At 39.3% G+C, this 27179-nt stretch overlaps 1 pseudogene; it reads right to left on the bottom strand.

The window, feature by feature from the left end:
* The window catches only part of LOC129356304 (MAM domain-containing glycosylphosphatidylinositol anchor protein 2-like), a 97425-nt pseudogene that overhangs the window by 16169 nt on the left and 54077 nt on the right, over positions 1 to 27179 (bottom strand).

Below are 27179 nucleotides of genomic sequence, written 5' to 3' on the forward strand. Positions count from 1 at the left end.
TTTGGTTTTGATGCTCCCTCATGTTTGGTCCTTTAGGAGCTGGAAGAATTGTTCTGTCCCGTAACACCTACAAGCCTGTCCAGCTTCAGCTGCACTCTGCCTGTCATACTAGAGGAGATTAAGAGAACACCAATTTAATAACATAAAAGCTTTTAATAAATTTCATAACATAACACAGCAAAAAGCATACTACATACAATTCAAAATAAATACAAGACACACACACACCAATTAACTCAAAAAAAAAAAAAGAAAGAAAACTACTACTACTTTGGCCTGTGATCTACCAGCTTGGTTTTTGATTTTGCATTTGGAAGAAAATACATTTTAGAGTTACATGTTTCTAGCAATCAAAACTCTTTGAGTTTAACCAAGAAAGGTGAACATTAAAACCAAAAGTGCTTTGAACTGGGGTTTTTGAGTCTTTATGGGAAGTCTCTGGTGTCTACTGCTTTTTTCATCATTCACTAGATGGTGCCAAGAGGTTATTACCTGGAAGGTACACCTGTGATCAATCTACGTCATCATCTTGGAGTATATGAGGAGCAGGATGGCAGCACTTTGACACCTGTTATGGTACTCTGTGCGCCTCTGAGTTTAGTCCCTGAGTTTTCAACCATTATCTCTTCTTGTAACACTTACTTGTTGCTCTCCTTTCTGGTGTTTCATGGCGCCTGGGATTTTAGCCACTAAGTAGCCTGAGTTCAGCGCATTCTGGTGTCCTCTCGTGACGCCATGGATTTTACTCATTGGTTGCCCAAGTCAATCTCCTTCTCAGCAGAAGATTCACTGACAGTTCCTCATTTCATGGCTGGCTATCGGACTCCTCATAACTCCTCCAAGAACTTACCTGTCCGCCCTCCACCGTGAGCTTCGTCCATCCATCTCCAAATAACTCTGTTAAGACCAAACACCGGTTCCCGCATCATCTCAAGAACTCCCTGCAAAGAGACCAAATCCCCACAGACACTAGTACTTCTCCCCCTAGCAGAAATTCTTCTACCAACCAAGTAATATCATTCAATTTCTCAGAATTCAATCTGTCCAATTAACCGTCAACTTACCTTTTCTCTCTAACTACTCTGTATTGTGATGACCACGGCTTCCCACCCACAAAACAAGGATCACATATCTCGCAATTAATCTTTCTTCCAAAATAAATAAACTTTATTTGATTTGTTGTCATGTCTTTTGTGGGTCAATAGACATGACAAAAAGTGTGAAACTTAGGCCCAAAAAATTCTGACATATTCAAATAAAAGTTTGTTTTGCTAGTAACTTTTTCACTTCATGAGAGAAAAAATTATTACTTTTTTTTTAAATGACTGCACAGTGGTGCAGTTGGTAGCACTGTTGCCTTGCAGCAAGATAGTCCTGGGTTTGATTCCTACCCCTAGGGTTTTTTGCATGTTCTCCCTATGTGTGCATGGTGGGTTCTTTCCGGGTTCTCCAGCTTCCTCCTACAGTCCAAAAACATGACTGTCAGGTTAATTGGCCTTTCCAAATTCTGCCTCGGGGTGAGTGCGTGTGTGTGTGTGTGTATGTGTGTGGGTGTGTGTGTGTGTGTGTGTGCATGGTTGTTTGTCCTGTTTGTCTCTGTGTTGCCCTGCGACAGACTGGTGACCTGTCCAGGGTGAAAATAACATTTTCTTTGAACATTTAAAAAGATATATTAAAAAATCATTACAATTCAAAAAGGTTTGACCACAATTTTATTTTTTAGATTTTTATTTTTATTGAATAATTGAAACAAATTTAACTCCAAAGTGTGGGAGGGGCTGTGGAAGGAGGACTGCGTGACACAGAGAGCAAATGGGCTGAGCTTATTTTCAGGCCAAGTTCAGTTTTGAAAAAGTCACATACTGCAGCCTTAAACTGTACTTTAGTAGAATAATACCTCATTGAGATTAGAACCCTCTTACAGTTAAAGACGTCAAGCTACAAAAAAACAGGTGCATGGCATAAAATCGGCCTAGAACGTTTAGTTAGATTTAAAATCACTAAACTAAAGAAATTCAGTCTACCTAAAAGTTTCTTGTAACAAGCTCTAAAACCGTAGAAGAAAAAATGAAAGCCTTCTTTCACAATTCAGTCACAGCGAAAGGGACAGAAAGAAGCACATATTCTTTGAGCAAAAAATATGAGTCAACATTTCTCCATGCAATTGTGGTACAGTTATAGGTTGGGAGGAGTCCAAGTATTGTATGCTCCTTAGTAGGGGCTCCATCGGGTAGCCAGAACAGGCCATCCCACTCTTGGATATAAACCAGCGATCTGTTGACATTTTGGAGTAGGAACTGAACTTCAGAGAAGAGCGGTAGGCAGAGTCAAGCATCTTAAGACATTGTGAAGGAACAATCATAAAAAAGATCCCTATTGTCCAACAAAAACTTTTTCAGTTCTAGACAGTAATTAAATGAATATACAGCTAATTTATACCATTTACATACGAACGTTGTTTGCTTATGTTTTGCCGAAAGTATGGCGTCATGCTGAATTGAATTTGTCACTGTACACTGAGACTAAAGCCACCTCCAACAACGCAAACAATGTAGAAAATAAATACAACATTTACATGGTGAGATTCACATTATTTATTCATTTGTTAAATGTATGTAGATACACACATGTACATATAGCCACCATATAATTAGTGTGTGTGAGTGTTCAGCATTCAAGAAGCAGTTTTTGAGTCTGTTCATTTTGATGCATTGCCTTTGCCTCCCTGAGGGTAGCAGGTCAAACATGTCGAAGCCTGGGTTGGTGTTGTCCTTTGTGACGGTCTTGGCTCTGCAGAGGCAACGGAAGGTGTAAATGTCCACTACAGAGAGGAGAGGATAGCCAATTGTCCTCTGAGCTGCCTTTCTGACACTCTGGAGCTTCACCTTGTCTGCAACAGTACAGCTGCCTTATCATGTGATGCAGTATGTCAGCAGGTTCTCAATGGATGAACGGTAGAAGATGAACAGCAGCTTGGAGTTTTGTTTGTGCTTCCTTAGGTCTCTCGAGGTATAGCCACTGCTGAGCCTTTTTGATCTTGATCACTTGATCACCAGGGCAGCTGTAATATGTTGCCATCATCAGTGTGTGAGTGTGTGGATGGATGAATGAATAACTGTAGTGTGAAGCACTTTGGCGTCCTTTGGACTTGATAAGGTGTACAAAGCCATTTATTGCTGCTGTAATGCTGTTGGTCCAGAGAGGTTGGAAGAAATGTTGAGAAACCTAAGAGTGTGGAGACTCTCTACACACTCGCCTTTGATGTTGGGTGGACTGGGTCAGTGCTGAGCTTCCTGAAGTCTGTGATGACCTCCTTGGTTTTCTTGGTGTTTGGAGTGAGGTTGTTTTCTGAACACAGGGCTGCCAGCTTCAAGACTTCTTCTCTGTAGGCTGCCCTGTCACCCTGAGATGAGTTCACAGATGGTATTAGCAAACTTGACAATGCAATTATTATTATTGTGGGCTGGACTGTGTAGTCTTGTGTTTTGAGGGGGCTTGGAACACGGCCCTGCAGGGAGCTGATGCTTTTTGTTTCTCAATACCAGTTGTCAGGCCCCCCTGCTCTGCATGGTTTAGATGTGCCTCTATTCCAGAACAGGTGATCCATATGATTACATGACCTCTTCTAACCTAACCCTAACCCCTAACCCTAAAGTCTGTTAATCACCCACAGATTCAATCCAGGTGTGTGGCAGAAAGGTGTGTGGCTTCCCTTCTGATGACTGGAATTGAGAAGCACTATATTTTTTTAATAAATTGTATCCTTACTGATAGTATAGAAAAACAAAAAAAGAAATACAGCACTATCAACAAAGAACAATTTTATTAACTTTGTTTTGTAGTTTGTACCAGAAGAAATTAGTAAGTGCATCAATTTGCCTGAGATGGGGGAAAAATAAAATCCTTATTTAATCGACAAACATTTTTGAACAGACTGCCATTTGATACTGAAAAATAAAATCAATAAATAAATTGAAATTGAACAGCAACATTAATTCTGGAGCACAATATATTAAACACTTTAACCTACAATTAACATGAATACAATTTTGTTTTGTTCAAAATGAGAAAGTCAAGACTAATGGCTACAATGAGCACATTTTGCAGCACACTGCTTTTCGAAGCAGTGTTTCAAGCATGACATGGCAACTCTCAAGTCCAGTTTAATGTTTAGCTTGAACCTGTACTAAAGACCTGTACTTGGTCTTTAGTACAGCAACAGCACAGAAGTCAGTCTCACAAAGATATGATGTTGTGAAAGGAATAAGATTGTCCATATCCTTCTGTCCTATGAGAGGACACTTCTCTACACTAAGCCAGAATTCACACAGTGTCTGTGATGTGAACCTCAGTCTCAATGTGGAGGCAGATGGCATGTCAATGAACTGGTCTTCCTCTGCAGAGCTGAAACCAGTAGGAGACGGTGGATTGAAAGGATCTCTGACCCAGTCATACAGGGAACCTTTTTCAAATATGCTGCTTGATACAGGGAATCTCTGAGGTGGCATCATACTCGGTACTGTCCACAAGTTCATGCAGGTTCTCAAATGAATCAGTATTTCCTTCATCAAGTCGCCTGCTCCACATTGCAAGCTTTCAAGTGAAAGAGCTGGTCTTTTCTGTGACCTGAGAGAGGTGTTTATCTTTCTCTTGAAGCTGTAGATTCAGTTTATCAAGCCTTCCAAATATGTCACTCAGGTAGGCCAGTTTTGCCAGATAGTTCTCAGCACTAATTTTTCACTTCATACTTGTGCTCCTGAACCAGAAACATTCTTTTCTCCTTTCTGAGCTCAAAAACTCAGGACAAATCTTTTCCTGGTGACAGCCACCTTGCCTCACTGTGAAACAACACAGCTTGATGTTCAGCTCCCATCTCACAGATAGCAGAGAAGACTCTTGTTTTTCAAAGTCTGGTCTTTCTAAAATTGACAATACCTATGATGTCAGGTGCCTTGAAGATAGTGCTTCTCTATGTATAACGCAGTGTGTCCACTCAGGCCTTTTTGATGAGAACCTGAACTCCTTTTCTCATCCCTGCCATGGTCTGTGCACCATCACTGCAAACGCCAATGCAGTTCCTCAAGGATTCCGAGTAGCTCTTCAGCCGTGGCTCTGTTTCCAACATATTTCCAAAAAGTAGATCCTCAAACAGGGCGTTTGTAATGCCAAAACGTACATAAAACACAAACAAGCAGTCTTTGTTGCTGTCAGTTGCTTCGACAAATTGTAGGGCAATTGTGCAAAGCTGTTCATTTATTGGGTTTCATGTCCAATATCAACATTTTAAGACACAATAGACCAGTGTCTTTCCGCATCTCCCACCTTTGTCATCTTAACTTTCAAATAACTTTTGTTTGTCTCATTATCTTGGTCTCTCTTTGCCTTTCTTTTCATCCCTGTTAAATATTTTTCCATGGTGTCTCTTAACTGCACTTTATATCACTTATGCACTCTTTGCACTTGCTCTGTGCAAAAAACCCTATTCCATGTGCTCAGTAGCGGGCCACTGACCCCTACTGTAGTGGATGTGTAATTACACTTTGTTCTATACCATTTTACTCCCAAAATGTGAATAAGAAAATTTGAAATTGGGTTACACGCACCTCCCCCAGGCATCGCACTGTGCCGCCCCAGTGGGGCGCACCCCGCTATTTGAGGACTGCCTACACTAAGGAAATGAGCAAGGTAGGGTTGGAGGAGAGCACTGGAGTTCAGTGTCATCAAAAGAAAGATGAAAAAGGCCAGAAGACACCATAAAGCCAATAATTAAAATGAAGTTGATTGTTTTAATTTATCGTGCGATTAATTGATTTACTGTTCATTGCGACAGGCCTAGCTGTAGGTTCATTCAGCACTTGATAACACCCTGTTACGCTGCCAGTGTCTCAGTGTCTTGTTCTGTGGATGTCCTTGACATTAGGTCCAAACTGCTCTGTTCTCAGTACCCATCTGTCTGCCTACTCTCCAACATTCTACTGTTTTGTGCAAATTTTTGGATTATGTCTCTGATCCATGCTGATCTACCCTCATTGAACAATCGATATAAATTTATTAGCAGAACCCAACGTCTCCTTCAAAGGCTCTTACTTCATCAGCAAAATGTAAGCTTGATCATCTCAAACATAGGTGTCAAACTCCAGTCCTGGAGGGCCACGCTACACCTGAATAGAATAATTAGATCATTGAGGCTCTGAAGATCTGATCTGCTCAAGGAGGAAGTAATGAAGCCATTTCATTCCAGTGTTTTGTACCTGTGGCACATCTAAAACCTGCAGGACAGACAACGCCCTGGAGGACTGTAGTTTGACACCTCTGATCTGGCACTTCATTCAAGCTGTTGATCCAGGTCCTATTCAGGTCTCCAGAATCACACATTTCCCTTCCTTTACTTTGTTATAGTTTTTTGTATTTATTTTTTAAAACATAATATCACAATTATTTACTTACAGGACAAAATCTGTTCAGGATACAGCAAAATTCAAATAATGATACATACCTAAAGTAAAATACATTTGCAATGATGTAACACAACAACAAAAAGACAACAACAAAAAAAATGCTTCCCACAACATTGACACTAAGACCAGAAGGGATATTCTCTCACCAAAGGTTCCTGGGGTTTTCTTCTTATGTAATTTTTTATTTTATTTTCAAGCCATGTTTCTATCAGTATTTCTTCTGCACATTTGAAGTATTTTCTTAGAAAAGAATAATGGAAATATGAACATTTGAAGACTTCCTTAATTTTGAAAAAAAGGGGCCTCACTTGAGCTTATTTTTGGCTTTTCCGAAAGAGTTAATGGAAAAGAGGAGATGAAAACACATTTACCGAACAAGTTTTGATGTACTGAACACTCCATTTACTAGTGGGTCAAATAGTCATCAAATAGAGGAAGCTAATTTGTAGCACCATTCATGTCCAAAGATAGAAACATAGACTATAATCAAGACCTTCTCTTTTCAACTCAGCCCTTTTTCAACATGATAAGACCAAAGCAGTGCACGAGTTAAGGCACCATGTCCCCCTCCAGTCTCAAGCAGACAAGTTTTTTATGGGGTTAGGCATAAATTACTTACTAAAATAAATGGAATACAAAGTTCTCTGTTGGATAGAGCTATATGTGTCTGTGTTTCTGTTTGTGTGCGTATGTACCTGGACTTGAGCCGGTGTGGTCAGAGCTCGGTCCTGTATTGGGTGTGTATGTGGTGCCCTCTTTGGTGCCACTCTGTCTTATCCAGTCAAATTCATCCGACTTGTCTTGAGAGAATGAGCATAACGCCTCCTCCTCAAAACTACAGTGGAACTCCCCTAAACACACACAGACATATGATCTGAAACAATGAACAAACATGGTTATTATCACCTCCTGGCATATGTCATTTTTTGCAAAAAGTAGTTAGGGCAGAAATATCACACCCCTTTTAAATGTCAAAGAAAAATCACTTTTGGAAAGAAAAAAAAATATTAGGCCATTTTCTTAGGAAGGTGACATTTTTACAGGATGCATCATTATGACAAATTATTCCCTCATTACACATTTCTTCTGAACCTCTGGAAATATAAAGTTCCTTATTTTTTATGGGAAGCAACTATCTAAATAACCAGGCTTTATGTTAAAAGAAAATGCTCCCTAAGCTTAAAATTGAAAAAAAAAAAAAAAAAAAATTCAAATACTGGAGTTTGAGTGGTCATGAAAGAATTCAATTGCCAAGGAAAGTTTAAAAGACCACTACTCCTCTACAATAAAGATTAGTGTAATAAGGTATTTAACGTACATTTCCTAAAGTCCTAGACTTTTCACAATGCTGATGATGAATTTACAATGCCGGATTTATGTTATTAAATCAAAGTATTAATGTGGCCAAATTGAATGTGGTTAGAATCAAACAAAGATGAATGATTTTGCTAAATATAAGGACTGTAAAAAGAAGATGCTTTTTTTATTCTGGAAAAAGGTTAAAAAAAAAAAAAAAAACTTCTAAATGAAACAGTACAAAGTCAGAAAATCAGGAAGGAGGAATATTTCAGTGTGTCACAAGAAACAAAATTGTTGCTCCTGATTCCGATCAGCCATGGGGGGCCGATTATTGCTGATCATTGATACCGATCACATGGATTGTCTGTTCATTTTTTGATTTAGGTATAAATGGTACTGGCTATATGAGCCGACAACATGGAAATCTAAAATGACCTAATTTAGACAAAAGCATATCAAAAATCTTGCAGGCAATTTGCACCAAGTATTCAGTCCAAAGGACGACTGTAAAGAATAAATAAAACTCGCCTCCTGGCTCTGAATGGTTGTTTCTGACTGAGCAGTGTAATTCTGTAGAATACAGGGAGGAGGCAGAAGAGCTCGATTTTTTTTTCCACAGAATATCTGTCTAATGTTAGGACATAGCAAAATTTTAATACATAAGTTTCATACTGCAGCTTTAAGCAGATGTTCAATGTGAGAGTCTACAGTCTGATAGAGCTCAAGTGCTGCTAAGTCTGTGAAATATTACATCTTAGTAGCACATAGCAGCGGTCCAACAGCGAGAGCATTTTTTTCCTGGAGACAGTCTTGATATACCCATATTCCGTCAAGTGTTTGATATTTAAATATAATAAATTTGTGGTGTTGATACATTTTGACATCCCACACTCTCGAGGTATTTTGTTCATCACAACACTCAAACTACCCCATTCACTCTCAGAACATTGAAGTTTACAAGACATTGCTTACTATTGCTGCCTTGTGTTTGCGCAGTGTGGAAGAAAGGGAGAGACATGCTGCACATAGGTGCCAAACAGGTTCTAGCCTGTTTGGCGCCCTGGGTGAACCACCTTGACGGCTTCCACCCCAGCCATTCTCCTCCATGAAGTTGTTGAAGCGGGTGGAGGGAGGTGAGGGAGAGTAATAGGTGTTTGTATTATGATATTTCAGATACTGTTAACATTCAGATCTTCCAGTTGTAAGTACAGGGGTTGGAGGGATTTGACAACCAGGGGAGAGGAGGGCTCATGCCTTCCCCTGCAAGCTGCCACCCTGGGCAGTTGCCCATGCTGCCTAAATCAGAAACAGAAACCACCACTGGCTACGCCAAGGAGTTGGAAAGTTAAAATTTTCCATTCAAGTTTTAATACTAAAAGCAGAGGGCAGCAATAATTATATAAAACATGCTCTTTAAGATAACTAAAGAAATTTCTAACATTAGAGGTAGATATATCTCCTCTATCATTGTTACAGAAAATGTTTTAGTGGTTTGAGTCAGTATTTATGCCACAAATGCTGAAAAATTTATGTTGACCTGTTTTATGCAATACCAAATATGAATTCACATAAAATTTTGAGGGGATTTTAAACTATTGTTGGATCCACAGTTTCTGTGGACTGTTAAAGCGTACAGAAACTGTTCAAAGTTTTATGAAAACATTTAGTGTAGTAGACCCATGGAGAATATTATCTCTCACTAAGTGGCAATGTTCACATTTTTCACCAGTCCATAATTCTTACTCCAGGATGAACCTCTTTCTATTGAACTCTGAGCTGTTACCGATTGTGAACATTTTCAGATCACTGCCTTTGGATGTATCACTGAGAAATTGAGACTTATTAATATTCTATTGTCAGACAAATAGACAATAGAGTAAAGAAACCAACTGATTTGCTCTCCAGCATCAAAAATACACCAGACATGATGAGAGGTACAATTTGGGAAGTGCAAAAAGCTTATTTACAGAGGCAGTTGATTTTTTGGGGTAATTTTAACCCATAATAAAATAGGGATAAATATTCTATAATTATTAATGGGATAGGCAATATTTGATCCCTTGTATTAAAAGAAACAGGCTCTTCAAACAGAACTTTCTTTGCTGTGAACTACTGAACAAAAGACCTGGGCTGATGAGTGAAATGGTTCCAGATGTAAAAGGAGAGAGCAGAAGCCAGACTGGCGAGAGTGAGAGAAACAGTTTCTGCAAATGCTTGTTTTTGGGGACAGATACTTACTGAGATGTGGGTTAACAGGAGCTGCAGAAGAGCAGAAAAAAGTACAATCAGATAATCTGCATAGAACCAGAAGCTCAGGATTTATTTTGATCAAACATAATTAACCTGTTTAATCCCAATTTTTTTTCTGCAAAATAAGTGCATGCATTTCAACCCTTAGACCTCCCAAACACATAATATTTATGAATTATTACATTTTATGTTGGCTATGTTAGTGAAGATGTAGGTTTTACATTCGGCAACAATTGTTGCCAATGGGAAACTGCATAGTGCAAATGACACAAATCTGACCTATTTATACACATGAAAGAATAAGAAAATTTATGACATGGTTAACCTGTTATAACAAAGAATGGTTACAAGTGTGTTCAGAAATATTTTAGATGCCACATCATGCAGATGACACTGTCTTAATGTGACCTCATTTGTTTACTTCATCAATGAGACAACCTCAGAATTACAATGAACAAATCTCCATCTGAGAGAAAATTCTCCATGATCCACCAGACCATTAACTACACCTTGAACCTGTCTTAAACTACTTTCAGGCATGGCGTCATCTTGTAGTGTCATTCAGGGCATAGGCCACACTTTGTGGAATAGGTCACCTTTTGTTAGGTCAATGTAAATGATGGTCAGTGTAATTTTCAAGTCATGAAACTGTTACAGTATAAATCACATTTTACTGAACAAAGGTTCCCATGAGAACAGTATTTTTTGTTCTAAAATAAAAAAACTCAAAATGCACTGTTCCAAATTATTATGGAACAGATTTTCTAAACATTTTACGAATTATAAAGAACTGCAAACGGTCATTCTTTGAATGTGCAGCATTAAGTGGTCACATGTTCTAAAATCAAAAGCTATTTCAATCAAAAACATCTTAACAGACCAAGTTACATGTTAATATTGGACCTTCTTTGGTATCACCTGCACAATTCTTGCATCCATTGAACTTGTGAGTTTGTGGAAAGTTTCTGCTTGAATTTCTTTGCAGGATGTCAGAATATCTTCCCAGAGCTGCTGTTTGATATGAACTGCATCCCACCCTCAGATCTTCTGCTTGAGGAAACTCCAAAGGTTCTCAATAGGGTCAGAGGTCAGATGTCAGAGGAGGATGGTGACCACACCAGGATTTTCTCCCCTTTATGCCCATAGCAGCCAGTGACACAGTGTTATTTCTTGCAGCATTCACTGTCATCATAAGATGATTTTGCGACTGAAGGTACGGTTCTTCTTTTTGAACAATGAAAGAAAGTGATCAGTCAGAAAGTCCATATACTTTGTTGAGGTGATTGTCACACCTTCAGGGACTCCAAAGGGGCCAACCAGCTCTTGGGCCCAAAGCATGACTCCACCACCTCCTTGCTGACATCACAGCCATGTTGGGATGTGATGGCCGTCCACCACCAGTCCACTACTGCGTCCATCTGGACCATCCATCGATGACTGCAGTCCAACGCTGCAGTCATTGCAGGTCTATATGAAAATGAATCTTCATGTACGGCTGTGCCCACTGCCACCGTTTCTGCTTGTGAGCTCTGGTTAGGGGCCAATAGTAGGTTGATGTGCCACAAGCTTCTGGAGGATCCTCCGCCTTGAGGTTCAAGAGGCAGCAGCAGCAGCAGCAGCTTCAAATATCTGTTTGCTGCTTTGTAAGGGCATTTTAACAGCTGCTCTCTTACTCCCATGAATTTGTCTGATAGAAACTTTCCTAATTATGCCTTTATCTGTACAAACCATCTTTGTTCTGAATCAGCCACAAATCTCTTCAAAGTACGATAATGCAATACTATCTATAAATTTAATAGCACAACAAAAAAATTCATCTTTGTGACACTTAAGTCCAATTTGCATAATAATTTGGAACAAGGTGTAAGTATCAGAAAACCTACACATTTTCAATTTCTGTCAGATTTTGGGACTTGATCTTCCAAAGCCTGTAGAACCCTGATCTCCAAAAACACGATGAATTGTTAACCTTTTGTTTTCTCTCAGCTGATCTACTTTTCATTGGAGCTACAATTGGCCTGCTACTAACTTTTTACTATCATGAACATGAACAAATTTAAACATATTTAGGCCAACATTTAGTCCTGGATGACTTAAAGATGTTAATTTGAGGTTTGGGAGCAGCCCACAACTTTGTGAAATTAAAGCCACACCTTTAATTTCACAAATAGCCTATTTTTACTCAGATCACCCATACTGCACATTCTGTTACATTCCTGCAACCCCACCTTCACTTACACTCAAACATTTCACTTAATATCATTCTTTCTTTCACCCTCTTTGCCTTTCCGTCTTGCCATCCTTCCATCCCATCCCATCAGCCTCATCCCATTTCCTTCCTTCCATTCAACAGTCTTCATTCTTTCTGTTAAAGATTGAACCCCACTGAGTCTTCATCCCCCAAAGATGTCTCCCCAGATGATCGAATAGCAAGCAAGAAATTCAATATGTCTGTTTTCATAAATATGCAACACGTATGCTGATCATCCTCCTAAATACTGGGAGCAAGATGTGTGAATGATTAGCAGACCATGGCTGTTGGTTTTTCCATCTATTTGGAAAGGAAGTGCAAACTGACATCCAAAGATGTCTGTTGTCACTGGCAAGCAGGAAAAATGGATACAATGTGAGAAATATCCTCCAGCAATTCTATGGAGCTAAAACAGTCTCATAATTCACAAATGCACAGATCAAGATTCACACTTGTATTTTTGATGCAAACACAAATATATCTTGATTTGCAAGCTGTTTCTGGCCTGTGAGTTTCACTGTGTGTGAATTTGAGACTCCCCTGACATCTCAATACACAAATGTCTTTTTTAAATAAATGGTCAATCTGATTGGATGATCAGCAACCAGTCAGATTTCTTGCTTCAGCCAAACATCTCAACGGGTCCACACATTGGGGTAATCTATGTTTCAGCCAATCGCTGGCTACAGCACTTTTAACCCATTCCAACAGCACTGCAGCCCTTTCTCTGAAATATAATAAAGTTTTCACATTTTTTAAGTTTTGAAACTGCAAAAAATACTGTCCGTAAAATGACACGTCAAACACAGAAATATTGTTATAATTAGCAATATATAAAACAATAACGCACCGCTGTATGTGATTGTGCGTTCAGAAGCATCCCCCTCACCGTATCGGGTAATAGGGGTGAGACGCACCAGGTAGGACTCAGGTTTGATCAGTTCTGTCAGGTTGTAAGTCAGCAGCTGCCCCTTTTGGATGGGTCCACCAATAGGAATCTCTTGCTCCCACCAGCGAGTCTGATCCATCTGAGACAAACACAGAAGTAAATGAAAAAAATGTCATGGCCTGGAAGGACTTTAGATGTAAAGAATTTCCTAATTCAATGGTTCGTGGTGCAAGACCTTACAGCTGTGTACAGGATTTTTATCGTCATTTTAGATTATAAAAATTTTACATCATATTTTTATCATCTAAATTTTATCATTTAGATGAGAAAGGCATCTAAGTGTTGATAATGTTGATTAAAAACATTTTAGATGTTTAAGATGATTTTAGATGCTTTGATCATCTAAAAGCATCCAAAAATAAATATTTTTATTATACCATACCATACCAACTTTATTTATAAAGCACTTTAAAACAACCACAGCTGATACAAAGTGCTGTACATAAAATAGATAAAAACAAATAAAAACTCTTACAGTTTAAAACAAACAATGTAAAACTAGATCTCGCTGGAGTTGAAAGCCAAGTAAAATAGATGGGTTTTAAGACGAGCTTTAAAAATGGACAGTGAAGGAGCCTCTATAACCTGCAAAGGCAGGTCATTCCATAGCTTAGGACCCACGACAGAGAAAGCCCTGTCCCCTCTGAGCTTCCGTCTAGATCTCGGTACCTCCAAGACCAACTGATCTGCAGACCTTAGATACCGATAAGGTATGTAAGGATGAAGAAGCTCAGTGAGGTAAGCCGGGGCAAGATTGTGCAGCGATTTAAAAACAAACATAAGAATTTTAAAACGGAGCCTAAAATAAACAGGCAGCCAGTGAAGTGAAGCCAAGACAGGGGTCACATGCTCTCTTTCGAATTCCTGTCAAAAGTCGTGCAGCCGCATTCTGAACCAGTTGTAGACGTGAGAGCAGTGACTGACTGACTCCCAGATATAGAGAGTTACAATAATCCATTCGAGTTGAAATAAAAGCGTGGATCACTGTTTCAAAATGCTGCCTGGAAAGAAAAGATTTCACTGATACCAATCGCCTTAAGTGATAAAAACTGGACTTAACCACAGCTCTCATGTGGCTGTCCAATTTAAAATGATTGTCCACCTTAAAACCAAGATCTGTAATAACAGGTTTAAAATACACCTCCAAGGGTCCCAGGTCAACAGAGGAGGACTCACAGGAGCCACTGGGTCCGAACACCATCACCTCTGTTTTCTTTTCGTTAAAATTTAAAAAGTTCAAAGTCAACCAAGCTTTAATATCACCTTGACATGCCAGGAGATGTTTGATTGACTGGACATCTTTCTGCTTCAGGGTAAGTAAATCTGGCAATCGTCAGTATAACAATGAAATGAAATCCCATGTTTCCTAAGGATAGAACCCAGAGGTAGTAAATAAAGACAGAAAAGCAGTGGGCCCAGAATTGAGCCCTGTGGTACACCATATGACATTGAAGCAGTAGATGATTCAGAGTCTCTAATATTTACTGAAAATGTTCTGTCCTTCAGGTAGGACCTGAACCAATTAAGAACAGTGTCACCAATACCTACAATATGCTGTGATCGCGATATTAAAATGTCGTGGTCGACTGTATCAAAGGCAGCAGTTTGGTCAAGTAAAATCAGAACATGATTACCAGAATCACATGCTAAAAGGATGTCATTAAAAACTCTTATTAAAGCAGATTCTGTGCTATGAAGAGTTTTAAAACCTGATTGGAAAACCTCCAGAATACCATCCTCATCTAAAAACTGTTTCGGCTGATGGTATACAGTTTTTCTAAAACCTTAGAAAGAAAAGGCAGCTTCGAAATAGCCCGATAATTTAATTTTAATTTGAGTAATTAAGAACACACCGGGTGCTGGGTGGAGGCCTATTGTTTGGTAAATGTCTGTGTTGACAGGAGGTTGGAAATGGTTTTTTTGACCACTTTGTAGAAAACCATTTTTTGGGCTTTAAACATTGAATTAAGATTATTGTTCATTCTACACTAAGTTGTAAGACACTTTAGTAATTATTTTTGTCACTACTTTTACAAGAAATAAATTGCATATTGTTTACAAAACAATCAAGTTGGAAGTGCATTCAAATCAAACCACCTGTTAACACCTACAGCCTTTTTTGGAAGTTCTGGAAATGGCAACAACACAATCTCTCTATCTGGTGAGGCAAAGATGTGGGGAACTGTCATGGAAAAGATCAAAATAAGGTTGCATCTGCTAGTCAAGTCATTTGAAATCTTTGTGAACTCTAACTGAGGGAACTATTTGAGTTACATGTACGAGGTTGGAAGCTTGTTTTTCACAGTTGGCCAACCTGGTCTAAATTTCAGCCTCAAACCTCATATAGGATTTAAGAGGGTTGTTGGTCGTCTCCACGGCTCCAGCGCTGGGATCAACAAACTCAAAACCACTATTATCAGGTGGGATACTCACTCAGGCTACTAAATAAAATTTTACAAATTCTAAATTATAAAATGGTAAGGATCTGATAAACCTTTCACCCTGAGGAATAAAAGTTGGTGTTATTCTGAGTTAAAGTCCCAGAAAGAAAGAAGAGTAAATAAAATAATTTTTAAAAATTCTATATTGTTTGGGTTCAAGACCGAGAGAAAAGGAACCACAGGTGTACAGGTTAAAGTCCTAGAAAGTCCTTATCAGTACATAAGGCCGGTATTTCCTTGAGTTTTGATTTTCCAAACTGAGGGATGTAAAACTTTAGATGATCCTCAAGACCTTTTAGAATGAAGGCCTCTCTTAATTGAGTAAGAAACAGAGCGACCACAAAGCTGATTTGTTGGGATTCTATGAAGACGTTCGCAGTCTAAAGAGGAGATCCCACCCAATTCAAGCAGAATGGGTCTGCGTGGTTCCAAAATTCAATCTCCTCCTCAGGGTGATTTGTTTGACTATATGATAACAAATATGGAGAAAAAAGTGTATATGGTGTGGATGAATAAATAAAAAGTGGTATTTTTCCTGTCGGTGGGTCATTGATTCTCTGTTTTGAAAGGAGTACAAAGAGAAATAGAACATAGAGAATATACTTTAAGAGACAAAATGACAGATGGAGACTGTGAGTCTTTATTGACCTTGAGAAACGTAGAGTTTGGAAAGCTGGATGGAAGAAAATGACCGTAGGAAAAGACAAATGCTAAAGAAATGTCTGGATGTACAGATGATTCTGGAGAAATAGCAGGGCGAGATGACAATGCTTATTTCTACTGTTAAATCTAAAAACATTTCTGCTTCTGTGACTGCTTCTAAAACTAAGGGAGTCAAGCCCCCACCTTACAATTCTTCTTCTCTTTCCACACATCTGTACTTGGACTTGAGTGCTCTCTCTGTGTTGGATCCGGACCTCGACGCCTGCCCGATTCCACAACCACGACAAGTGGTGTGTTGCACCCGCGGTGTGCCTGGACTCGTCTCGACCACAGATGCGACACAAAAAGGAACATTTTATCTTGAAAATTTTAACTCCGATAACAACTAACGGGAGCCCTGAGCTTGTTTCTCTGCAACGAGACGGTCCCATCTGGGAGTGATGAGAGACGATGACACCAGAAGTGTTGCTTATGCACAGGGTGTTTGGTCTCTACGTGATGAAGCAGTTTGAGCTACATTCCCTCATTAACGAGGCGATCACTACATGTCATGCAGAGTGGGGTAGAATGTGGGAATCACCTATCGGGATAAATCCATTCCCATGTCTCTTCTCTGGGCCTTTTCTTCTTCACAAAGAAACTTTCCATAGAATCTGATCTGTTTCTTACTCATTTGCTGCTTGTGGCTCAATGTTGGCATGCAAGACATAATCGAAGCAATCCGGTTACAGGATTTTTAAATAAAAAAGCCTCCAGACTCAAATAATACGCAAAATGGAAATAATATTTCTTGCACAATGCGGTACCAATTGGTTCATGGTCCGGGCGTTTGGGACTCCTGTTCTAGTGGCTGCACTACCTGGAGGGCGTGTCTGCTGACTGGAGTTAGCACACCTGTGATTAATCACCTCATAACCTAGGAGTATAAGAGGAATGGACTGCCAGCACGTCGACACCTGAGTGTTTGCCAGTTATCATGTTTTGCGCCCCTCTGAGTCAGCAATCTGAGTTTCTCTGAGATTATTTCTAGTAATATTTTCCTACTGCCTCTCTCTCAAGTATTTCCTTGTGGCGCCATGGATTTTACCCACTGTGTAACCCGAATTACTTGGTTTCTGGTTTTCCCCTCATAACGCTGTGAATTTTGCCCTCTGGGGTTATACTTCAGCCTCTGTTGAAGAATTGTTTCACAGCTGGCAGTCGAATCGCTCCTGCCTTTCCTTTCAAGAACTTACTTGTCCACCCTCCACCAGGGCCTCTACCATCTACCTCCAAATAATTTTCAATTATGGAACCTGGATTATCTCAAGAGCCCCTGCAAAGAGACCTCAGTAAACCTCTCCCTGGCGGAAGCACATTATCACACACAGTAAGATCAGTCCATTTTTCCCCTGAAGTTCACTTGTCCGATATTCCTTCAACTCACCATCTCTCTCCCATTGTCTTCAGAGTACCGACAACCCCAACTTCCATCCACAGGACAAGAACCACACAATTTCACATTTTCATCCTTGTCAAAATAAACTTTACTTATCTGTTCCTCTCCTGTTCTCCTGATTGTGTTCTGTATGTGGGCCAAAATACTTTAACTCAACATGACATGATGTTTTGCTTCCAAGAAATATCAGTGTACAGAGTGCTACAACAAGCCCTGGTCTCCCCTACTGCTTCAATATTATATTAAGATCAGAAACTTGGATAAACAGCGATAATGTGATCATTTTGACCCAATTATAAACTGATCTCCATGGACAAAGTGCGGTGGTGTAGCTATATATGTGGATGTGAAGTATAAAGTGGTGAAAAAATGTAATGTGTCATAAACAATGTGCATGTACAATTGAAATACATAAAAAAAACAGAAAATATATTTTATGTAAGCATATTTAAGAACTGGACAGAGGAACACTTTACTAATGTGAAAAATTGGATGCAGTGCATTATGTTTGTTGGTGATAACTTTGAAATCAACTAAATCCACACAAAGAGGCATAGGATTTCATTGACGTGTACAGTATTAGCTTAATTCCAAAAATCACAAAACCCACAAGAATAACAGTTCACAGTGCCACATTGCTTGACAAATTAGCAAATTAGAAAGTGGATTATTAATAAATGACATCAATGGTCACCTGCCAGCATTCATATTGATAAGAAGCACTTAGAAGATTTTTTTTAAAGCAAGACTGGCAATTAATATACAAAGAAAATGATCTGGATAAGGCTTATGAGGAGTTTTTGAGACCTTCTATGATTCTTTATGATGTTATTTTTAGTGTTTTTTTTACATTGTAAAAAACAAGGACATAAAAATAATCCATTGGACCTCAAAACATTTCTGGAACCTTTTTGGAAAGGTAAAGGAAATTTTTCACACATTTGCATTCCTATTCCTATATTATGGGTACGGATAAGTAGTTTAAAACTATGCTGAATGTAACAGTATTAGTTTATGTATGATCTGAGAGTCTCACCTGCCTGATGCCAAGCCGATAGGCCATAATTCGATCCACAGAATTGGGCTCCATCTGAGTCCATTGAAGTTTGAAGCCGTAGACTTGAGGTCTGTTCTCCCACAGAGCATTGAAGGTGTCATGATAAAACTCTGGTCTGTAGGCTTTTCCTGAGGAGATTGTAAGGGTCATGGAACAGGGAGGGGGACAAATAGAGACACCAGTTAAACAAGAAGACACAAAACTTTTGGGCATTGATAAATTTGTAAAACCAAGCCTTTTCAGAGTGACATTGACACAGCTGTGTGGTTCTGTTAGATTCAAGGTTCTCTAGTGGGGTGCATTTCAAACAGGTCATCACTTCTGAACATACGTTAAGATGTATTTTATAAGATGTCTTTTTGGTAATTTTGTTGTTTGAAGTCTTTGAATTAACAAGCGACTGGCATGTGTAAAGAAAAGACAGTCTTCTTATTCAGTAAGCGACCTGGCACCCGTCTCTGTTTTTTTTTTACAAAGATCATCAGCTTACCTGCTGCTACCATGTCTTTGGCAACTATTTGGAGCTGCTATGTGTGAGTTGTACAAGCCTGGCATAATGTCCTGTTTGTCCCATTTGATCATGACCCAACGACAGCACTGCTCCAGTATTCTGCTGTTGAAATTTATAAGATCTGCTTACATCTAAATGGGTCACCACCATCATTTCTGTTCCTACACTGAGACATTATCCACCTGCCCCATCAGAAATCCTTATCGATTTTCGGCTGTGATGGTTCCAACTCCTTAAAATCTATTAAATCTAAATATAGTAACTGAGATTTAGATTTCAATTAACTGAAAAGGGGAAAGAATTTCCTTTCTAGAGGACATTGATTTGCTCTGACTGAAAGAGGAAGTTTTTTCTGATCTCTCTTTTCCTTATTGATAATTTTACCTGACTTATTTTAAAGAGTTTTTATAGTTAGAATTACATTATTGACATCAGAACTGCATGACTTCAAACCTGTTGGATTATTTTTTTTAACGTTTTTACTTTTTAGTCTACTGTTTCCCCTTCCAAGCTGAGACGGGGCAAGATGCCTCTGGTCGACATTGAGAACAACAGCAGTATAATACAATGACTCCAAACAGCAGAAAAAAAAGATTCATTTTCTGGATTACCGAGTTCAACAGAGGTTCAAACCTCCACATATCAGAAACAAACTATTCCAAAACAAACTGACAAAAAAATCAATTGGAATCGGAGTGACTGGCCCCTCCTTCATTGAAGTCACAAATCAAATCAATCAAATTTTATTTGTAGAGCACATTTCAGCAGCAAGGCATTTCAAAGTACTTTACATCATAACAAACACAAAAACATGCATCACGGAATAAACAATACATTGTTAAATATTACATTTCAAATAAAACTCTAATCAGGTGTGTGTTTAGTTGAGATTTAAAGGAAGTCAGTGTTTCTGCTGTTTTACAGTTTTCTGGAAGTTTGTTCCAATTTTTTGGTGCATAGATGCTGAAAGCTGCTTTTCCTCTCTTGGTTCTGGTTCTGGGGATTCAGCGCAGAACCAGAACCAGAACCTCAGCCTCTGGAAGGTTGATAAAACAACAGCAGATCTTTGATGTATTGTGGTGCTAAACCTTTCAGTGATTTATAAACTAACAAGAGTATTTTAAAATCTATTCTTTGAGCTACAGGGAGCCAGTGGAGGGACTTTAAAACTGGTGTTATGTCTCTATCTTCCTGGTTTTAGTGAGAACAGGAGCAGCAGCTTCTGGATCAGCTGCAGCTGGAGGATTGATTTGTTGGACAGGCCTGTGAAGACGCTGTTACAATAATCAATGCGACTAAAGATAAACGCATGGATGAGTTTCTCTAGATCTGGCTGAGTCATTAGTCCTCTAATCCTGGAGATGTTCTTCAGGCCGACTTTGTAACTGTCTTTATGTGGCTCGCAAGGTTCAGGTCAGAGGTCATCACTACTCCCAGGTTTCTGGCTGATCGTTAGTTTTTAGTTGTAATGACTGAAGTTGTGCATTGACTCTAGATCGTTCCTCTTTAGGTCCAAAAATAATGACTTCAGTTTTATTTTTGTTCAGTTGGAGAAAGTTTTGGCACATCCACATATTTATCTGTTCTAAACATTTATTCAGTGATTGGATGGGGTCAAAGGTCACATGGTCACATCCTAAAGCAAAGCTGAGTATCATCCGCATAGTTATGGTAGCTAATATTATTACCTTTTATAACCTGAGCTAGTGGGAGAATATAAATATTAAATAAGAGGGGTCCTAGGATTGAACCTTGGGGTACCCCACATGTGACCTTTGACCTCTTTGATGAGAAGTTTCCCATTGAAACAAAGAAATCCCTGTTCTTTATGTAAGATTCAAACCAGTCGAGCACTGAACCGGAGAGTCCGACCCAACTCTCCAGTCCATTCAGCAATATGTCAAAAGCTGCACTGAGGTCCAACAGAACCAGCACTGTGGTTCTCCCACAGTCCGTATTTATATGGATATCATTGAATACTTTGACTAGGCCAGTCTCCTTGCTGTGGTAACCATGGAAACCAGACTGGAAAGAGTCAAAGCAGTTGGTCATCATGAGGAAACTATTTAATTGTTTACACACAGTTTTTTCAATAACTTTGCTGATGAATGGGAGGTCAGAGGTCAGAGGTCAGCCTGTAATTCTGCAGTAGTGATTTGTCCAGGTTGTTCTTTTTTAACAGTGGTTTGATGACTGCTGTTTTCAAAGCCTGGGGGAAACACCTGATGTAAGCGATGAGTTACGATTTGGATCAGATCAGTAGCAATAACAGGCAGGACTTTCTTAAAGAAATGTGTGGGAAGGACATCCAGACAGCAGGAGCTTGAACTTAATTGACTTATAATTTCTTTTAGGGTTTAAAATTAAGCAGTTGAAAATGGGTCATTTTTTCTGTGTTTGTTCTGTTTGGGTACAGCAATGGTTCTGGCTTTAGAGTTGATGTGCAGATTAATCCTCTGATTCTTTGAATTTTCTCTGAAAAGAATCTGGAAAACTTGTTCCATCAGCATTAGATGAGGTTTCTTGAGGTTTGTCCACATGAATGTTGAAATCACCAACAATTATTAAACAATCATAATCAATGCATATTATTGATAGAAGATCATTCAAGTCAGTAAAGAAATTTTCCACATATGTTGGAGTTTTGTATAAAGTTAGTGTCAAAGTTCGTTTGAAGCCTTTAACCTGAATTCCAAGATACTCAAAAGATGTGAAATGACCCAAAGAAATTTTACTACAATTTATGGTTTTCTTTAATATAGAAGCCACGCCTCCTCCTTTTTTATATTTTCTATTCTACTTTAAGTGGCTTGGAGGCAAGAAGATTTTCAGTCTGAGGTTTGAATTAGGACCGCTGTATTTCATATTTCTGTTTTTTGTCAATTTTCTTGTGTCCGGACAGGTAATGTCTTGTTTTGGTTGCAGCTGCTTGTTTGTCTTTCTTTGGCGGAGCAGGTGTTGAAGTTGAAGGTGGGTTTCGGCTCAGAGCCGGCCACACTGATTCATCCAGTTCTCCCTGAGTCGTCTCATTGGATCCGCAGTGAGGGATTCCCGTTTCGGCTTGGCACCCAGAGCGTTCCAGGGTGAGCTGCTCAGTGCAGGGCGCACGACCTCTCCGTTTATTTGAGGAAGAGTTGTTTCATTTCTATAGGTAGCGTTGATCTCAAAGTTCACCTCCAGCAGTTTAATCTTCATTCTATAGACTGAAGTCATTGTAAAATACTGCTCATGTCCTTGAGGTCAGCCGGAGGCATTTTGCCCTGGTTTAACTTGGAGGTAAAGAAAAGTAAGGTAAAAATAAAAGTAAGAAAATCCCCCAGTCCTTAGGTTTTGGAGTAATCCAGTTAATAGGATAATGTAAATATAACTTTAAAAACTGTCGCTTTAAAAATAATTCACAGGCAGAGTTATCAGTAAAGACAAGAAAGAGGAGGATGAGCTGTTCCTCCTTCAGCAGTCAGCAGGACTCCCCTCTGAAGAAATGTCTTCTCCACGGACCTGAGTTTGTCAAATTTACAGACCCCAACCCTCCCCTGGCACAAATGAATCATGACATTAGATGTCCAGATTACAATAAGAAAATTCACAAAAAACACAAAAGTAAAACACAGCTGTCTCAATTCAAACCTCAGACTGATTTCCTGTCTAAAGAAACCTCAATCTCAGAAACTATCAATCACCAACTCACTTAAAATGGATGTTTTAAATATTAGATTTATTTCAGCTAAAGGTCTATTGATAAATGATATGTTCCTGACAGAAACATGATTGGATGACGATACTGAATCACCTGTACTAATCTAATCAGCATCTTCTAATTGCAATTTTTCAAGTGAGGATAGAAAAAAAGGAGGAGAGGTGCTCTCACAGAGTGGCAGCCAGTGCAGTTAGTGAGAGGTTGATCAATCCCAGGTGAGGCTCAGCTCTCTGCTGCCTCACCGCTTCGCTGCTGAATGCGAAAATTCAGTGGTTTTGAAGAAAAAATAATCAAAATTGGTTAAGCTAAATGAAATATATACTTTACAGTACAAACCACAGGGTGAAAATAACAATATAAATTTAATAATATTTTTCCATTTTGACAGGTGAGGCTCTGCCTCACTTTCCTCCGCTGACCGTGGGTCACTGGAATGGAGATAGCTTTTTATGACACGGAAGTAGCCATGATTGGGTCTGTCTTAATTTTGGCTCTTTTTAAACATTTTAAATATCCAAAATATATCAATAAACCTGTCATGATTTGAGTTTTTTGCGTGTTTATTTTCTGTGTCTGTGTTTCCGTGTTGTCCCGTCTCCCCCTTGATTGATTCCCAGGTGTGTCTCATACCCTGATTACCTCCTGTGTATTTAATCATCTCTGTCGGATCCTGTCCTTTTGTGTCACGCATCAGTCAGTCTGGCCTGTAGTTCTGTCCACTGCGTTCACCTGTTGCTACTGGCGTTGAGCCCTGGCTGCCGCTCTGTCATGCTGCCAGGTGTTTGGATTGTGTGTTTTCTGGATTATTTATCATTAAAGAACCATCATTCATTTTACCTGAGTCTCCAAGTGTCTGCCTCACTACCCACACCCGCATTTTCATGACAAAACCATAAATACATAAGTTGGGTTATGAAGTCTCTGTAAACAACCTTGCCCTTCAAAATATATATTTACCATTAGTCTCAGACACAAGGAAGCAACGCAACACAAGAAAGTTGAAAATTGTTCAACTTTTGTCCATACTGTCGCTCTCACATCCCATGTTTTGTGTTTCACCCAAGTGATGCAAAACTGACACTTTTTGCTGCTGTTTGTTGCTCCACATATTTTTTCCCCATTACTGTAAGAAACAAGATGGAAGGCGTCATTGCTGTGCCGGAGTGAAGCTGTTTGTCATCCAGTGCCTTTGGTAGAAAGAGAGACTCCACAAAAACAATCAAGCATCTGAAAATTCTCACCCTCATTTCATAATTTAGCTCACTTTAATTTATCATGTGCTTATCGCACCATCCCAACACACACACACCGTCATACTTTATTAAAAACGTATAATTTTATCATTCAAACTGACTCACCTGTAAGAAGGAAGGTGCACCAACCTGCCCCGGCTTCATTGGTGATGTTACAGGTGTACTCGCCGTAGCCTTCTCGGTTCAGAGCTTTAACATGGTAACTGGTGTCATGGCTTTGGTCACTAAACTGACCGACAGTGAGTAGGCGTGAGCCCAGTTTCCACTCATACTGCAGATGGTGAGCTGGGTAAGCTTGCAGTAAGTTACAGGTGAGGGTGAATGGTCGGCCAAGTGCCTGACGTACCTCTGTGTAAACAGGCTTCACAGTCGGAGTGACTGAAATACAGAGAAGAAAATCATAACTAGTTTTTAAAAGGGCGACTTTGTGTATTTTCCAGGCACATAGTGCAATTTTGTAACACATTAAAGTAACTACAACTTCAGTTGTTATAAAATTACTGTATATTAATTAAACATTTCTTTAAAAACATTGACATTGAAAATTAATGCCTCAAAATTGACCTCTGTTTCTTTAAGAAGCTGGTGGTTTTTCTGAAACTCCTTGTCATCTCAATGTTTGTATGATGAACTCAATGTGCACTTCATTGAGGGGATTGAGAGGCAGGAGTGCTCTGTGAGACAGAAGCTCAGCTTGGAGCTAACCTTTGCAGCTCTGCAGAAGAGCGCCATGGAAATGTCAGAACACACGTTTGTAGATTCTGAATGACTGTGGTAGGTGCAAGGGTTGCCAGTCAATACAAGATGGTGATGTGCAGAGAATTAGGGTGAGAAAGACTGAAGACAAAGTCAAAGCAAAGGACAAACTGGTGCAAGCTGAAAAAGGAAGAAAGTTGTGTGGTTTTCAAAGAGGAGCTGACTGAGTAGAGGCAGATATAGTGTGAAGTGAAGGTAGAAGTATGTATGGCACACTGACTAGCCTGGAGAGTAAAGAGGATTGCAAAAAGTGTTAAAGATGGAAAGAGTACTTCAAAAAGTTGAATGGAGAAAATGAGAACAAAGATGAGAAGAAGCTGACACATTGGACCAGGAAGTGGCTTAGTAAGGATGAAGCAAGGAAGAGATTGAAAAGGATGACGACTGGTTGATATACCTGTGAAAGTACAGAAGTAGCTAGGACAGGTAGTTGTAGTTTTTGACTAGGCTGTCCAGTGAGATACGAGAGATACAGAACATACCTAAACAAGGGAAATGTCCAAAATTGAAGTATAGAAGTATCATGAGTTGTTCAATGAGATTATGGGAAAGTCGTTGAAGCCAGAATTAAGTTAAAAGTTACATTTCTGAGTAACAGTGTGATTTTATGCTGAGAAAATGTAATACAGCTGCAAAATTTGCTTTATGAATGTTGATAGAGAACTACAGAGAATATTAGCAGTAGCTGCATTGTTTTTTTTTGTTAGATCTTGAGAACGCATATGATGGAGTTCTGTCAGGTTCAAATAACCTCAGCAATTTCACACAGAAAAAGATGAGAGACAAGAAATTGATCTCTCAATCGCAGTCTCCTAAACCTGCTCTGAGATTTCTTTCCCCCTCTTCCTCTTTTATTAAAATTTCTAATTACACAAATTAACAGCTGCTAACACACAGTCCTAAATCTTTTCTATACAATGGAGTCCCCTGTCTTGGTGCTTTGACCTTTAGCCTTTAGGTGTTTTTCCTGTCAGGTCAGCTCTCAGTTTTGGCTCCAGAGTGGCTGGAATCTGTTTCCAATTTGGCATGCTTAGATGTCTTCTCTCACTCAAATTCCAGAATTAAGTAAAGGAATCTCACAGTCCTTAAAGATAATGTTGAATATTTATATGGGTAATTATTTATAATTCTAACAATTTCCAAAAAAGGAACCCTCTCAAGATGTATTGTACTGTACAGGGAAAAGTAGCAGAGAAGTATGTTAGAGTGATGTAGGACATGTATGCTACGATAGTCAGGTACGTCCACCTGACTATCGTAGAGTGGTGCCATGATCAGGTGTGCTGTAAGAGCATCAGAAAGTTTAAGGTCTAAGTGTGGCTTCATCAAGGATTAACTCTGAGCTTGTTCTTGAGTGCTGTGATGATGGATAGGTTGAGAGATGAGGTTACACAGTAATATACATGGACTATGATGTTTGCAGATGATCTGTGATGAAAGCAACTGGTAAATGGCTTGTTCTTGTGTAGTGCTTTATCAAGTCCAGAGGATTCCAAAATGCATTCCCTTCAGTTATTCACTCATTACCATGTATATTCACATGCTGAGAAAATGTGGGAAAATCTTGAGGTAGAGGTTTGACCTGGAAAGGAGAGAAATTAAGGTTAGCCGCAGCAAGAAAGAATACTTGTGAATGAGAGGGCCCCAGGTGGACACAGCAGGTTACAGGGAAAAGAAATAAAAAGGGAAAGAAATTTAAGTACTTAGGTTCGACAGTCCAGAGCAATAGGCAAGCATTGAGAAGTGAAGAAACATGTCCACCCAGGTTGGAACGGATGTTCAAGTGTTGGCTGTGATGCGCGAGAATGAAAGGAAAAGTGTAAAAGACGGTGGTGAGACCAGTGATGTTGTTTGGCTTAAAGACAGCGGTAATAACTAAGACACAGGAGGCATGGCTAGAGACAGCAGAGGTGAAGATGTTGAAGTTCTATATTTGACATCACAAATTAATGCACCAGAAGAACAGCTCATGTCAAATGTGTTGGAGATCACGTCACAGAATCCAGAAGGAAATGGTTTAGACATGTACAGAGAAGTAAGTACATCAGTGGAGAACAACTGAGGATAGAAATGACAGGAGGAAGGCCTAGAGGAACACCAAAGAGGAAATTTATGGCTGGAGTGAGAGGATATTGAATTGAAAAAAAAAACAACAA

Source organism: Poeciliopsis prolifica, unplaced genomic scaffold, assembly GCF_027474105.1.
Source record: "Poeciliopsis prolifica strain line A6 unplaced genomic scaffold, Auburn_PproV2 SCAFFOLD164, whole genome shotgun sequence".
Lineage (NCBI taxonomy): Eukaryota > Metazoa > Chordata > Actinopteri > Cyprinodontiformes > Poeciliidae > Poeciliopsis > Poeciliopsis prolifica.